This window comes from Aulonocara stuartgranti (genome assembly GCF_965226115.1).
Source record: "Aulonocara stuartgranti genome assembly, chromosome: 6".
Lineage (NCBI taxonomy): Eukaryota > Metazoa > Chordata > Actinopteri > Cichliformes > Cichlidae > Aulonocara > Aulonocara stuartgranti.
In genome coordinates, this window is record NC_138944.1 from 35,025,952 (window position 1) to 35,040,250 (window position 14,299).

Here is a 14,299-nt window from a genome sequence, read left to right on the forward strand (position 1 = left end):
TAAACAGTTATATTCAATAACAGCATTGGTAAATACATTACATTTGTTCCCTCCAGTAATTTACTGGCAAAATCACTATTTAGTGCATCATGAAACACAGCTTGTTTAATTAACCCGTGAATGCCTCTGTTAGCTACACAGAGTTGCTCAGAGTGCTTGTGTTACACTAGCTAATCTACTCAGTCACTTTCAACATAACTATTAACATTCACATCTCACAGAACTGATTTGATTGGAGCATTACAACACGTTTGCACCGAGCATAGGAGCGCACTGACTCTGCTTCACGAGCGCTCCACCTAACGAGCGGGCTCGCGGTGCGGTCGCACGGGACACTCCTCTGGTTTTCTCCCGCGTTTACATGTAATTAACTCGGGCGGACCGCCTTAACTCTCTCATTCACGTTAACGTGGGTAACCATGGTAACAATAAACAACATTTTCGGTGCGAGCACCATTTACCGACCTGTAAAAGCAGGTGAAGAGCGGAGTAAGGAAGACACGATGCGTCTCTGCTTTCCTCCAGAACGTGTCTGAGGAAGCAGCGGAAGGTGGGCTCCACTTACTGCACCCCCAAACCCCGGAGCAAGCACCAAAGTTCCGCCCTCACTGCTTTCTAACATAAAATGAATCCCTATTACATGGATTTTCTATCCTCTTAAAGAACTGAAAATAAATACATATAGCAATGAAAAATGTCCCGTTACATGAGTGTTTTACACAAAATAACATTAATGTGGTCATTCCCTCACAGGGGTGCCACACACTCCCCTACAACAAAAGTGGCTCCTGACACTTGAAACAAATTTACACTCCCAATCTCTGTATTCTCGTCAAATCTCGGACAGTGAATAATCAAACCCTTAAATTAAAACTTCAAGCACTTAGGAATGTTTGGTTCTCTAGGATTAAGCAACCACCATAGTTTAGGGCTTCTTCCTAATAACTACATATGGGGTAGAGAAGAGAGATATATGGGACCTGGACGACCGGTGGGCCTTGGAATGAAGATAGGCTTGGTTGTGGGGGCCACAGGGTGGCCGAAGGCACGAGGTAAGTATCTACCATGTTTACAGTGGGCCGTGACTGGTATGTTGGATGACCTAGAGATGAATAGGTGAGCATTTGGCCTGGACGCCTCTGTCGGGTGGATCGCCTCAGTGGGGCAGGTGAGCTAGACTGAGAGTCTCCTACCTGCTCATCACAGCACTCATGTCGAGGTAACTCAGGTTCCACTTCTGACTGAGGCAAGCTAAGGGCTGCCGAACTGTTACTCCCCTCTCGGTCACACTGGTGAGTCTCAACTTCATCTCTATTCTCAGGTGCCATGGGACCCCCTCTTCCTAATGGACCTCCTTCGTGGGCTCCAGCCACCTCTGACAGATTCTCAACAATGTCCTCGGCATCTATCACAGGTGTCCTTCGTCCTGGCTCTTCAAGATCTCTCGGGCTCAGAACAGATCCTCCTTCAAACTGAGCCTGCGTCTGCCTACCCGGTTCCAATCTGTCCTGGCTGACAGCCTGTTTCCCGGAAGGGACGGTTGTTCTGAACTCAGCCCGGATTGGTGGTACCCTCAGCCAGTAGCCACTACCCGGGTCATCATCTGAATCAGAGGTCTCAGCATTTTCTATCCGTCCTTCCCTGTCTTTACCCCTCACTCGAGCATTGGTCCGTTTGTGAGTCGATCTTAAGGTTAGTTTAGTTGGTTGTGGTGGGAACTCTACTGGCAAATCATTGACCAAGAGGAGCAAGTTCCGGTGCAGGGTCCGAGTCCTTCCCTGGTCATTACCCTCTGGATGGACGACATACACTGGGTTATCCGAAGCCTGTTCCTTGACCACATATATCCTGTTCTCCCAGTAGGAGCGTAATTTGCCAGGTCCACCCCGCTCGCCTAAGTTCCTCACCAACACTCTGTCCCCTGGTTTCAGTACCACTCCCCTCACCTTCTGATCATAGTACGACTTCCCCTTAGCACTAGCCGAAAGGCTATTTTTGGTGGCAACCTGATAGGCCTCTGTCATTCTCTTACGCCACTTTTCAGCATACCCCCCGTGCGACACTGGTTCAGTTTCCTCAACCAGGCCGAACAGCAGATCGACCGGAAGGCGGGGGTGACAGCCAAAAAGCAAGAAATGTGGGGAATAACCAGTGGACTCATGACGAGTACAGTTATATGCGTGTACAACCTGTGGGAGATGATCTTTCCATGTTTCCTTTTCTTTGTCTGTCAGGGTACGCAACATCTGCAGCAAGGTGCGGTTGAATCGTTCTGCAGGATTACCCTGGGGGTGGTATGGGGATGTCCGAGAATGACCAACCCCTGAGAGCTGCCCAAGAGTTCGGAAGAGCTCATTTTCGAACTCTCGCCCCTGATCGTGATGGAGTTTGTTGGGGAACCCGAAGCGAGGTATAAAATCATTGTAGATCCGCTCGGCTGCAGTCCGCCCGGATTTGTTCTTGGTCGGGTAGGCCTGAGCGAACCGTGTAAAGTGGTCGACCACCACCAAAATGTATTCATACCCGCCTTTGCTTTTCTCAAGATGTAGGTAGTCTATACAGACAAGTTCAAGTGGTGAGTTGGACTTCAGGTTGCCCATGGGTGCACGCACATGAACTGTGGGTTTCTTTTGTTTAATGCAACAGCATTTCTTAGTGACGTAGTCCTCTATGCACCTCTTCATGTGAGGCCAATAGAACCTCTCTCGTGCGAGATGAAGGACCCTCTCAGTACCGACATGACCCATCTGGTCATGAAGATGTTTCAAGACCATAGGCTGGTACAGGAGAGGTAGGACTAGTTGTTTCCGTTCGGGTGTTCGTCTGTACAAGATTCCACTTTCGAGGTGTAATCGGTCCCACTCGCGGAGGAGTTTACAAGCAGATCCTTCTAACGACCTCCTGATACTCTCACTGAGTCTGACATTAGACTCTTTAAGTCTGATGACCTCCTTCATCGTGGGGTCATCCCTTTGTGCCTGCATCAGGTCATCAGGTTTGACTTCCTGGAGAGCCGCGCCTGGCTGCAGCATGACATCCTGGGAGGAAGCTAAAAGGACAGCCGCCCACGCAACTTCTTTCTGCTGGGCTACTCTTGCTCCCTCCCAAGCCGCTCTCACCACCTCATGTGACAACTCTTCGGTGCACACTGACGCAAGGTTGTTCACATCCAGAGGAACGCGGGACAGCGTGTCGGCATCTATGTTTGTTTTTCCTGGCCTGTATTTGATGCTAAATCGGAAATCAGACAATTCCCCAACCCATCGATGACCAACTGCGTTCAGCTTAGCTGTGCTCATGATATACGTAAGCGGGTTATTGTCTGTGTAAATGGTGAAGTGTGGTGCATAGAACAGATAATCTCTGAACTTTTCACACACCGCCCATTTAAGAGCCAGGAACTCCAACTTGCCACTGTGCAGGTGGTAGTTCCGTTCAGCAGGCGACAGGGTTCGTGACCCATAGCCAATGGCGCGCAACTTCCCGCCCTGCTGTTGGTAGAGTACAGCGCCCAGTCCCTGCTCGGATGCATCAGTGTGCAAAACAAAGGGTTGGTCAAAGTCTGGATATGCTAGCACTGGAGGATGGACTAGCATGTCGACCAGTTGTTCCAGTACCCTCTGATGCTCAGGAGTCCAGTCTATGGGCGCCCTTGATGGCATTTGAGGCCCTTTGGTTTTACTCTGATGGCTACGAGTGGGCCGTTCTGAAGACTTGCTCTGGAGTAGCTCGTACAGTGGCTGAGCTATCCTCGAAAAGTTCTGTATGAAAGAGCGATAGTAGCTAAGGAAGCCCAGGACCCGCCTCAGATCACCCACCGTCTGCGGTGACTTGGTCTTCAGGGCCAAGACAGCCTCCAGATCCTTTGGGTCAATCCTGACGCCCTCAGCGCTAACTAAGCGCCCCACGTAACGAACTTCTGCTTTAAAAAGCTCACACTTCTCAGGCCGCAGCTTCACACCGTGGACCTGTAGGACCTGAAGAACTTTGCGGACCACCTCGACATGGGCTTCAAAAGACTGTGAGTAACAGAGGATGTCGTCAAGGTATGGTACGCAACAGTCATCCCTCAGCGAACCTAAGATCTCTTCCATACTTCTCTGGAAGGCGGCGGGTGCATTAGTGAGCCCAAACGGGATTCTCACCCATTCGTATAGGCCCCAGGGTGTGGTGAAGGCGGTGAGATGGCGGGAGCCTTCATCCACAAACCCCTGGTGGTAAGCCTTGCCTTGATCAAGGATGCTGAACCAGGAGTATCCCCCTAAGGTGTCAAGCAGGTCGCGTATCCGAGGTAGTGGGTGTCGGTCCGGAACAGTTTTCTGGTTCAATAGACGGTAGTCTATGCAAAGACGGAGTGAACCGTCTTTCTTCCGTACACACACGATGGGAGCAGCATAAGAGGACTTGGATCTTACTATCCATCCCTTCACCAGGAGGTCTTGCACGTACTCTTTAACCTCCCGTAGCAGCGGCTTAGGTATGGAAGTATATGCTCTCTGCACTGGTATGTCATCCTTTAGGTTTATCACCATTTTCAGATCAGGATTACAACCAATATCATTCCCATCCCTCGCAAAGGCCCTGCACTCGTCGAACAACATTCTCTCCACAATCTGTTTTTGTTCCTCCTCCAAATGTTCAAGGTTCACTGGCGGATGCCATGACGTTGGGAGAGGTTCAGCTGGCTCCACCGTTACCTCGCGAACTGTTACGGTAGGTTGGGACTCGTTTGGGGCCTCGGCCTCCACAATACGTTCAACCGGCTGTAGGGTGCCCAGGGCAGTCTTCCTCGTCAAGGTGATATCATGTTTGGTGTCGTTACTCAGTGCAATGGCGACGTACGGCTTAGCTGGATTCTGTATTTCAACTAACCCCGTCCAAACATCCAACTGCTCTAGGGCCTGATTACCCTCATCAGCCTCAAACAGCACCAAACAATCAGGTGGATTCATGAATGATGGAACCCGGCACTTTACCCAGGTGACCTGTCCAGCAGGGATAATCACATCCCTTTCACCTGTTCTCAAGCGCCCTTGCTTCATGTTTGGCTCTGCTGTCTGGATGAAGCTTACGACCACCTCAGCTTTCTCAGGGGGAAGACAGATGGCATTGCACAGCAAGGTAACAAGAGTAGGTATCAACCGCTCTGGTTGCCCCTCAATGATCTGTTCCAAGACATTGAAACCGATCAATGGTTTGTCCATTGGCAAAGTACTGACGAGGACCGGAGTACTGACGGAGAGGCTGGGGTCTTCACCCCCCGGTAAGTTGATCATGATGGGTACCCAGCCATCAAATGGTATGGTTTCCCCATTGACTGCGCACACTTTCAACTCATCAATTTCCTCGATGATCTCTGACAGAGGTCGCATGACTAAGTCAGGCAAGTATCTGTCTTTCCAATCTCGACTTATGATGCTAACTTGAGCACCTGTGTCAAGTAGTGCTTTCACTGCTAAGCCATTCAAATTACACTGTATGAGAGCTTTCTTACCGATTAGCTTAGCAACTGCCCCACGTTTAGTGTGGGGTGTCATAACACCAGACGTAGCGAGTGCCTCACCCTGCTGCCGGTTAACTCCTGATGTGACTGGTGAGGGGAGACTGGGTTTGCTACTGTTAAGGCTAGGTTGGGTCCTCACCTCCCTTAAGCGCTCACTGTGGGGCTCTCTTTTGGACTCGGTCACTGGGCGCCCCGCTGCAGAGACCGGTTCACGTTTCCCTGGTTCTTAGATTTTTTTAAGCAGCCAACCGCCCTGTGACCCTCTTCCCCACAGATGAAGCAATGGCAACAATCTGGACGGTTCTGTTCAACACAGTTTGGACACTCAAAGGTTTTGTCTTTTCTGTTTCTTGACCTGTTTTGTGAGTATGGGTTCGCTAGGTCTGAGGCTCGTGCTAGAGTCTGTTGTCTCATTGCCTCCACCAGCCCAGCGAGCTCATTAACTTTAGCTGTGAGTTCTTTAATCGGGTCAGTCTTAGTTATGTCAACTGGTCGGTCTTGCTTACTACATTCCTGGATGGTGTTGAGCTCAGACTGAGCACTATGTGCGTTAGTTGTGTTCTGTCGACGGGACGAGCCTATTCTCTTTTGCCTCTCACTTTCCTCACTAGTGATTCTCATTATGTGGCGCAAAATTGTTTCATCACTCACCTCTCCGCTTGACAACAGAGGTTTTAACTCTCGCCTAATGTCACTGTGCTTATACCCAAGCCCCTGGTAGACTGAGTGCAAGAAAACATCCTGAACAGTAGCTGGACTGTACTTTATGCCTGCATCAGACATTTTGGAGGTGAAGAGGACCCGCTGCTTCAACCCTATCACCCGGTAGAGAAACTGCTGTGGTGTCTCACTCTCGTCTTGTCTGGCACACATTAATTCCTGAAAGAGTTCTGTACTATTTTTCTCTCTCAGGTGGGCCTGGAGGAACCCCTTCAGTTCAAGTACAGTCAAATCGTCTTTATTGATTAGCATATCTTTAAAAGTTCCAGGCTTTATTATCCTGAGCACTCCACGAACTATCTCTGCGTCAGGGAAGCCTTCTCTAATCCCCTCATCCATCTGTTTGCAAATGTTGTTGTAGCTAATGTCGGATGAATGGTCACCAACTTGACCCCCTTGTACTCTAAATTCTCTTCTCTGGAGATAAGAGAGGTCTCTCAGAGAGATCATCCCCTCACGAGTGGGCTGGGCCCGTGACTGCCCGGGTGGGTTGGGTTGAAATGGGTCGCTCTGTGTTAGGTTAGCTTGAACTAGCAAACCTGTTGGCTGTCGAGGTGACTGTTCAGTGGGGACCATTACACTTTGTCTCAGTTTTTTACCAAGCGCCTCATAGCTATTTAACATCTCCTGCAGCTCAGTGTTAGTGATATCAGAGATAGAGCTAGCTAGGCCAGTAAGACTAGTTGTACCTGCAACTGGCGGCCGGTTAACCATGTTAGCTATCGTGGTCACCGGAACAGGTTGCGTAGGACTATCACCCATGCCACTTGAGGGGTGAGCTGGTTGCAGAGTTTGTGTAAGTGTCTGTGTAACAGGTGAATCTGCGTACACACTATCATCACATACTTGTCGATTTTCAATCACATCATCAATGAAGTCCTTTAACATTAACAAGTCCACCATCCCACCATCTTCTGCCTCAAGCAGTGGCTTACTGTACATGAAAGAACTGATGTGGTCAAAGCAGCCCTCCTGGTCTGTTGCGTCGAGCTCTGGCTGACCCGGGTCCGCTGGACCCACCTTCTTAGCGATCTTGTAGAGTTCTCCCACTGACAGGGTGAGTAGGCTTCTCCTAATGTCCCACACTAGGCTCTTCCTCCCTCCCTCGGCCATGGCTGCAACTCCTTGCTGTCCCTCTCAATGGGCCACTCAGCACGACGATGGATCAGTCTCGGCTCCAACTCTCAGCTCGCTCAGCCAGCATCAGCTCGCGTCCTGGTCCCAGATGTCATTTATGGATCAGCCCCGACCACAAGGTGGCGCCGATCCCGGACGAGCCCCCAAGATTTGTTACGGGTCCCAAGGATGAAGACCACGATGACAATATGTTACCTGTAAAAGCAGGTGAAGAGCGGAGTAAGGAAGACACGATGCGTCTCTGCTTTCCTCCAGAACGTGTCTGAGTCTGATTTATTTCACACAAATAAATGCTATAAAACACTAAACATGAGCTTTCAATATACTGTTCAGCTGGTTCCTCATTCACATCAATTACCTTTACTTATTTCACAACATCAGTGAAATATACTCTTTTTAACTGGTTCAGTTTCTTAAGTTCACACTTCTTTCCATAACAACTACATTCTTTTATCATATCAATAAACACATCACATTGTCTTCTGCAGTGTCTTACTGGCTAAACAGTTATATTCAATAACAGCATTGGTAAATACATTACATTTGTTCCCTCCAGTAATTTACTGGCAAAATCACTATTTAGTGCATCATGAAACACAGCTTGTTTAATTAACCCGTGAATGCCTCTGTTAGCTACACAGAGTTGCTCAGAGTGCTTGTGTTACACTAGCTAATCTACTCAGTCACTTTCAACATAACTATTAACATTCACATCTCACAGAACTGATTTGATTGGAGCATTACAACACGTTTGCACCGAGCATAGGAGCGCACTGACTCTGCTTCACGAGCGCTCCACCTAACGAGCGGGCTCGCGGTGCGGTCGCACGGGACACTCCTCTGGTTTTCTCCCGCGTTTACATGTAATTAACTCGGGCGGACCGCCTTAACTCTCTCATTCACGTTAACGTGGGTAACCATGGTAACAATAAACAACATTTTCGGTGCGAGCACCATTTACCGACCTGTAAAAGCAGGTGAAGAGCGGAGTAAGGAAGACACGATGCGTCTCTGCTTTCCTCCAGAACGTGTCTGAGGAAGCAGCGGAAGGTGGGCTCCACTTACTGCACCCCCAAACCCCGGAGCAAGCACCAAAGTTCCGCCCTCACTGCTTTCTAACATAAAATGAATCCCTATTACATGGATTTTCTATCCTCTTAAAGAACTGAAAATAAATACATATAGCAATGAAAAATGTCCCGTTACATGAGTGTTTTACACAAAATAACATTAATGTGGTCATTCCCTCACAGGGGTGCCACATCTAAGTGACTTATATATTACGTTTAACCCGAGCAGCGAAACTCCGCGGTGATCTGAAAATGATGTGCCGGGAGTTGTGCCGTTCTCGGCCGCATCAGTAACCCTCGAGCTCCCGGCTAGCTGTCGAGCTGGTGGGTAGCAGACGCCTCTGAAAACGTCGAAGCACTTTTGCAAATATGGGATATCTTGATAAACCGAGCAGATATTTGATGTTTACACAACTACTTTCTCGCCTGAAAATATGTTAAAAGTTTATTTTGTGACCCAGAAAGATTAGTATGAGTAATTTTAAAACTTAGTAGCGGCCGCCATTGCTGGAAACTGGAGTTTGGCTGGGCCGCGCTATGAATTCTGGGATATGGTAGTAATTTGGACAGCCTTCGGCGCGTCGCTGTGACGTAATCGGTCTACAAATGCGGCCTCAGGAGGATGCAGCCCATGAATTTGGACATGTCCAGAGTATAATCGCAGCCTTTGCGGTTAGAAAATTGCACTTGATCATGTCGCGATATTATCGCAAATGCGATATATCGTTCAGCCCTAGTCACCATCAGTAACACACTACAACGGCAGGGAATCAAATCCCGCAGTGCCAGACGTGTTCCGCTGCTGAAGCCAGTGCATGTCCAGGCCCGTCTGAAGTTTGCCAGAGAGCACATGGATGATACAGCAGAGGATTGGGAGAATGTCATGTGGACAGATGAAACCAAAGTAGAACTTTTTGGTATAAACTCAACTCGTCGTGTTTGGAGGAAGAAGAATACTGAGTTGCATCCCAAGAACACCATACCTACTGTGAAGCATGGGGGTGGAAACATCATGCTATGGGGCTGTTTTTCTGCCAAGGGGACAGGACGACTGATCCGTGTTAAGGACAGAATGAATGGGGCCATGTATCGTGAGATTTTGAGCCAAAACCTCCTTCCATCAGTGAGAACTTTGAAGATGAAATGAGGCTGGGTCTTCCAACATGACAATGATCCAAAACACACCACCCGGGCAACAAAGGAGTGGCTCCGTAAGAAGCATTTGAAAGTCCTGGAGTGGCCTAGCCAGTCTCCAGACCTCAACCCCATAGAAAATCTGTGGCGGGAGTTGAAAGTCCGTGTTGCTCGGCGACAGCCCCAAAACATCACTGCTCTCGAGAAGATCTGCATGGAGGAATGGGCCAAAATACCAGCTACTGTGTGTGCAAACCTGGTAAAGACCTATAGTAAACGTTTGACCTCTGTTATTGCCAACAAAGGTTATGTTACAAAGTATTGAGTTGTATTTTTGTTATTGACCAAATACTTATTTTCCACCCTAATTTACGAATAAATTCTTTACAAATCCTAACATGTGGATTCATGGATTTTTTTTTCACATTCTGTCTCTCACAGTTGAAGTGTACCTCTGGTGCAAATTACTGACCTCTGTCATCATTTTAGGTGGGGGAACTTGCACAATCGGTGGCTGACTAAATGCTTTTTTGCCCCACTGTATATACGCTGAACCCTAGAGACTAAGCACGTACAAACTCCAAAACACATTTCTAGCGTTAAGTGAACTTCCAAAACAGAGCTACCTGGATCACTTATATTACACAATTGAAAGCATATGTGTATTGTTTGTGTATTTATACACAAGCATTCATATATATTCAAATAATTTAAAAAATGTTCATTTACCTGTTACTACCACACACCAAATCCGGTCGTTGGTATTTGCTGGCTTGTGTAGCCTCTATGTAACAAAAGCTCAACACTGCGCCCTAGCATCCTGGAGCACTTCTGTTGTGTTTTGTACGTGTTTTCAAGTTTGTACGTGCTTTGTCTCTAGGGGCCACCGTAAATATACTTTTATTTATTCACTCTACATAAAATGTAATAAATGAATCATGTAATACAAAAAACAACTATTCACATTTCAACTTTTAACTATTTAAATTTTCAGCTTTTACCTTTTAAACAAATTAAAAGGAAACAACACAAAACACTGCAAACCACAACACAATTAAATATAAATTATGAAAACAAAAAGAAGATGCACATTCTCTGTCATATGGACCTGCATGAATAAACTTTCTGAATCCTTTATCATCCGCAACTGAAAATAGTTGTGGATGATTACTATACCTTTCTAATTTGACTTTGTTGTCCCTGGTTGTTGACCCCCAACAGAGGTCGATTATCTTGTTAATAATTTTACCTCCTCACTACATACGACTTCTTATGGCCTCTGACAGTGGACTCATCTCTGTGCTTGTCCTGCTAGACCTTAGTGCAGCGTTTGATACTGTTGACCATAATATCCCATTAGAGCAATTAGAACATGCTGTAGGTATTACAGGTACTGTGCTGCAGTTGTTTGTATCATATCTATCTAATAGACTCCAATTTGTACATGTAAATGGAGAGTCCTCTTCACACACTAAGGTCAATTATGGAGTTCCACAGGGTTCAGTGCTAGGACCAATTCTGTTTACATTATACATGCTTCCCTTAGGCAGTATCATTAGAAGACATAGCATAAATTTTCACTGCTATGCAAATGACACCCAGCTCTATCTGTCCATGAAGCCAGATAACACACACCAATTAGTTAAACTGCAGGAATGTTTTAAAGACATAAAGACCTGGATGGCCGCTAACTTTCTGCTTCTTAATTCAGATAAAACTCAGGTTATTGTACTCGGCCCTGAAAATCTTAGAAATATGGTATCTAACCAGATTCTTACTCTGGATGGCGTTACCTTGGCCTCCAGTAACGCTGTGAGGAACCTTGGAGTCATTTTTGACCAGAACATGTCCTTCAACGCACATATTAAACAAATATGTAAGACTGCGTTCTTCCATTTGCGCAACATCTATAAAGTTAGAAATATCCTGTCTCAGAGTGACGCTGAAAAACTAGTTTATGCATTTATTACTTCCAGGCTGGACGACTACAAATCATTATTATCAGGATGTCCTAAAAACTCCTTGAAAAGACTTCAGTTAATCCAAAATGCTGCAGCAAGAGTCCTGACAGGGACTAGAAAGAGAGAGCAGATTTCTCCTTTATTGGCTTCCCTTCATTGGCTTCCTGTTAAATCCAGAATTGAATTCAAAATCCTGCTCCTCACATACAAGGTCTTAAATAATCAGGCCCCATCTGATCTTAATGACCTTGTAGTACCATATCACCCTATTAGAGCACTTCGCTCTCGCTCTGCAGGCCTACTTGTTGTTCCTAGAGTATTTAAAAGTAGAATGGGAGGGAGAGCCTTCAGTTTTCAGGCCCCTCTTCTGTGGAACCAGCTTCCAGTTTGGATTCGGGAGACAGACACTATCTCTACTTTCAACATTAGCCTTAAAACTTTCCTTTTTGCTAAAGCATATAGTTAGGGCTGGACCAGGTGACCCTGAATCCTCCCTTAGTTATGCTGCAATAGACGTAGGCTGCCGGGGATTCCCATGATACATTGAGTTTTTCCTTTCCAGTCACCTTTCTCGCTCACTATGTATTAACAGACCTCTCTGCATTGAATCATATCTGTTATTAACCTCTGTCTCTCTTCCACAGCATGTCTTCATCCTGTCTTTCTTCTCTCACCCCAACCGGTCGCAGCAGATGGCCCCGCCCCTCCCTGAGCCTGGTTCTGCCGGAGGTTTCTTCCTGTTAAAAGGGATTTTTTCCTTCCCACTGCCGCCAAAGTGCTTGCTCATAGGGGGTCATATGATTGTTGGGTTTTTCTCTGTATCTACTGTATACAATATAAAGCGCCTTGAGGTGACTTTTGTTGTGATTTGGCGCTATATAAATAAAATAGAATTGAATTGATCGGCTTTTCTGCCACAAGTCCCGTCTTTCTTGTTTGTTTATCACCCACTTTGCAGCATGCTTAAGCGTGATAAGCTGTTGTTAGAATATATTTAACATTAATTTCTAGTATCAGCTGATGTTTGCTGGAGCCACGGCTGTAGAAGCTGCTGGTAATGATATCCGTTTGGACATGTGGTGAAAGGGAAACGTGAAGATGAAACCAGGAGATGTCCTTACTAAATCATCAGAGCTGAACAGGTGATGGAGAAACAGGTTTACCTTTTAGGTGACATGAATGAGTTGAAGGGAAGTTATGAACCGTTTCTGAGAGACAAATAACACCAGGATCCTTTTCTACATAGCTGACAGCTGGTAACTGTGCAGGGGCGGCTCTAGCAAAGTTTTGTCGGGGGCCAGGTTGGGCATTACCAGGGAAAGGAGGACACAAAGAAATATTTTTCTTTGTTATGTCATTTAAAAACTTTGAATGAATAATTATCTGAATCTTACAACAAAAGTGGTCATCTGATTAAATGTATAGAAATCCATTGTTGCATATAGTAAATAAATAAGTCTAATATACACCCTAGTAAGCTATAGTACTTTTTCTTTTGGGAAGGTACCATCTGTGCAATCTGCAATTCTGTTGAAGAAAGATGTTGAATCTATTTAATTATTGCAGAAAAATAATTGATTTCTGTGCATTTGTTTTACACTTGCATTAAATTAAAGTTGATTACATCCATTGAGGGCGGGGGATGGTTTCCTAATATTTTTTCTGGGAGTTGGCAACCCTATTAGTTAGGTAGGTAAGTACTATTTAAAATACCAGAATAGGGAGGATGGTGTAGGTTTAAATTTATTAGACCGATCAGTGTTGCTGAACTATAAAATGTTTTGGGTGGAGTGTATTTTTTGCATACAGGTATAACAGAATAGCTTCAGTCTCTTGTTTTTAAAAACTTGAGTATGACCTTATACAAAATGCTGCAAGATATTTATAAAAAACAGTTTTATTGATTACAAAATACGCTATATCGGATTCATATCGGTATCGGCAGATATCCAAATTTATGATATTGGTATCGGACATTAAAAAGTGGTATTGTGCCATCTCTACTGCAAACCCTTGGTGTTCTCTCACTGAGCTTCATGATGTCGTCACCTGAAGTGGTTTTCACATCACAGGTGTGCCTTGTTCACTTGTGCAATTTCTTGCCTTCTTAATGAGGTTGGGACCATCAGTTGTGTTGTGCAGCAGTCAGGTTGGTACCCAGCTGACAGTCCTATGTGACAACTGTTAGAATTCATATTATGGAAAGAACCGATCAGCTGAGTAAAGAGAAACAACAGTCCATCATTACTGTAAGAACTGAAGGTCAGTCAGTCCACAAAACTGCTAAATCTTTCAATGTGCAGTCGCAAAAACCATCAAGTGCTCACATGAGGACACCCAAGGAAGGGAAGACCAAGAGTCACCTCTGCTGCTGAGGATAAAATCATCTGAATCACAGGCCGCAGAAATCGCAAGTTAACAGCCTCTCAGATTAGAGCTCAACTAAAGAGAATTGTTAGCAATTGTTAATACTTGTTGTTTTGTTTTTAATGAGGTCAGGGGGTTTGTGTGTCTCAGTGACCCTAAAAGCTAGATCAGCAGAAGCTTAACCTTCAGATGGGACACCCAAGTTGTTCAGGTCTTAGGGTAGAGACCTGACAAAGTGCAATCCAATTACATGACAAAAACAGTTAACCAGAACACCGAACCCAACCCCCACCCCTTTTCCCACCTCGATTACCGCCATGTGCCCCCTTTACATTTCTGTCAGCTTGCAGCAGATTGGTGACACTGACGAATTCGAAGTTTTCAAAATAAATAAATAAAAGCCTTTC

At 45.9% G+C, this 14,299-nt stretch overlaps 1 long non-coding RNA gene across 2 annotated transcripts in view; it reads right to left on the bottom strand.

Annotated features, from left to right (window-relative positions):
- The window catches only part of LOC309708150, a 431,095-nt gene that overhangs the window by 226,326 nt on the left and 190,470 nt on the right, over nucleotides 1-14,299 (bottom strand). The window lies entirely within an intron of this gene.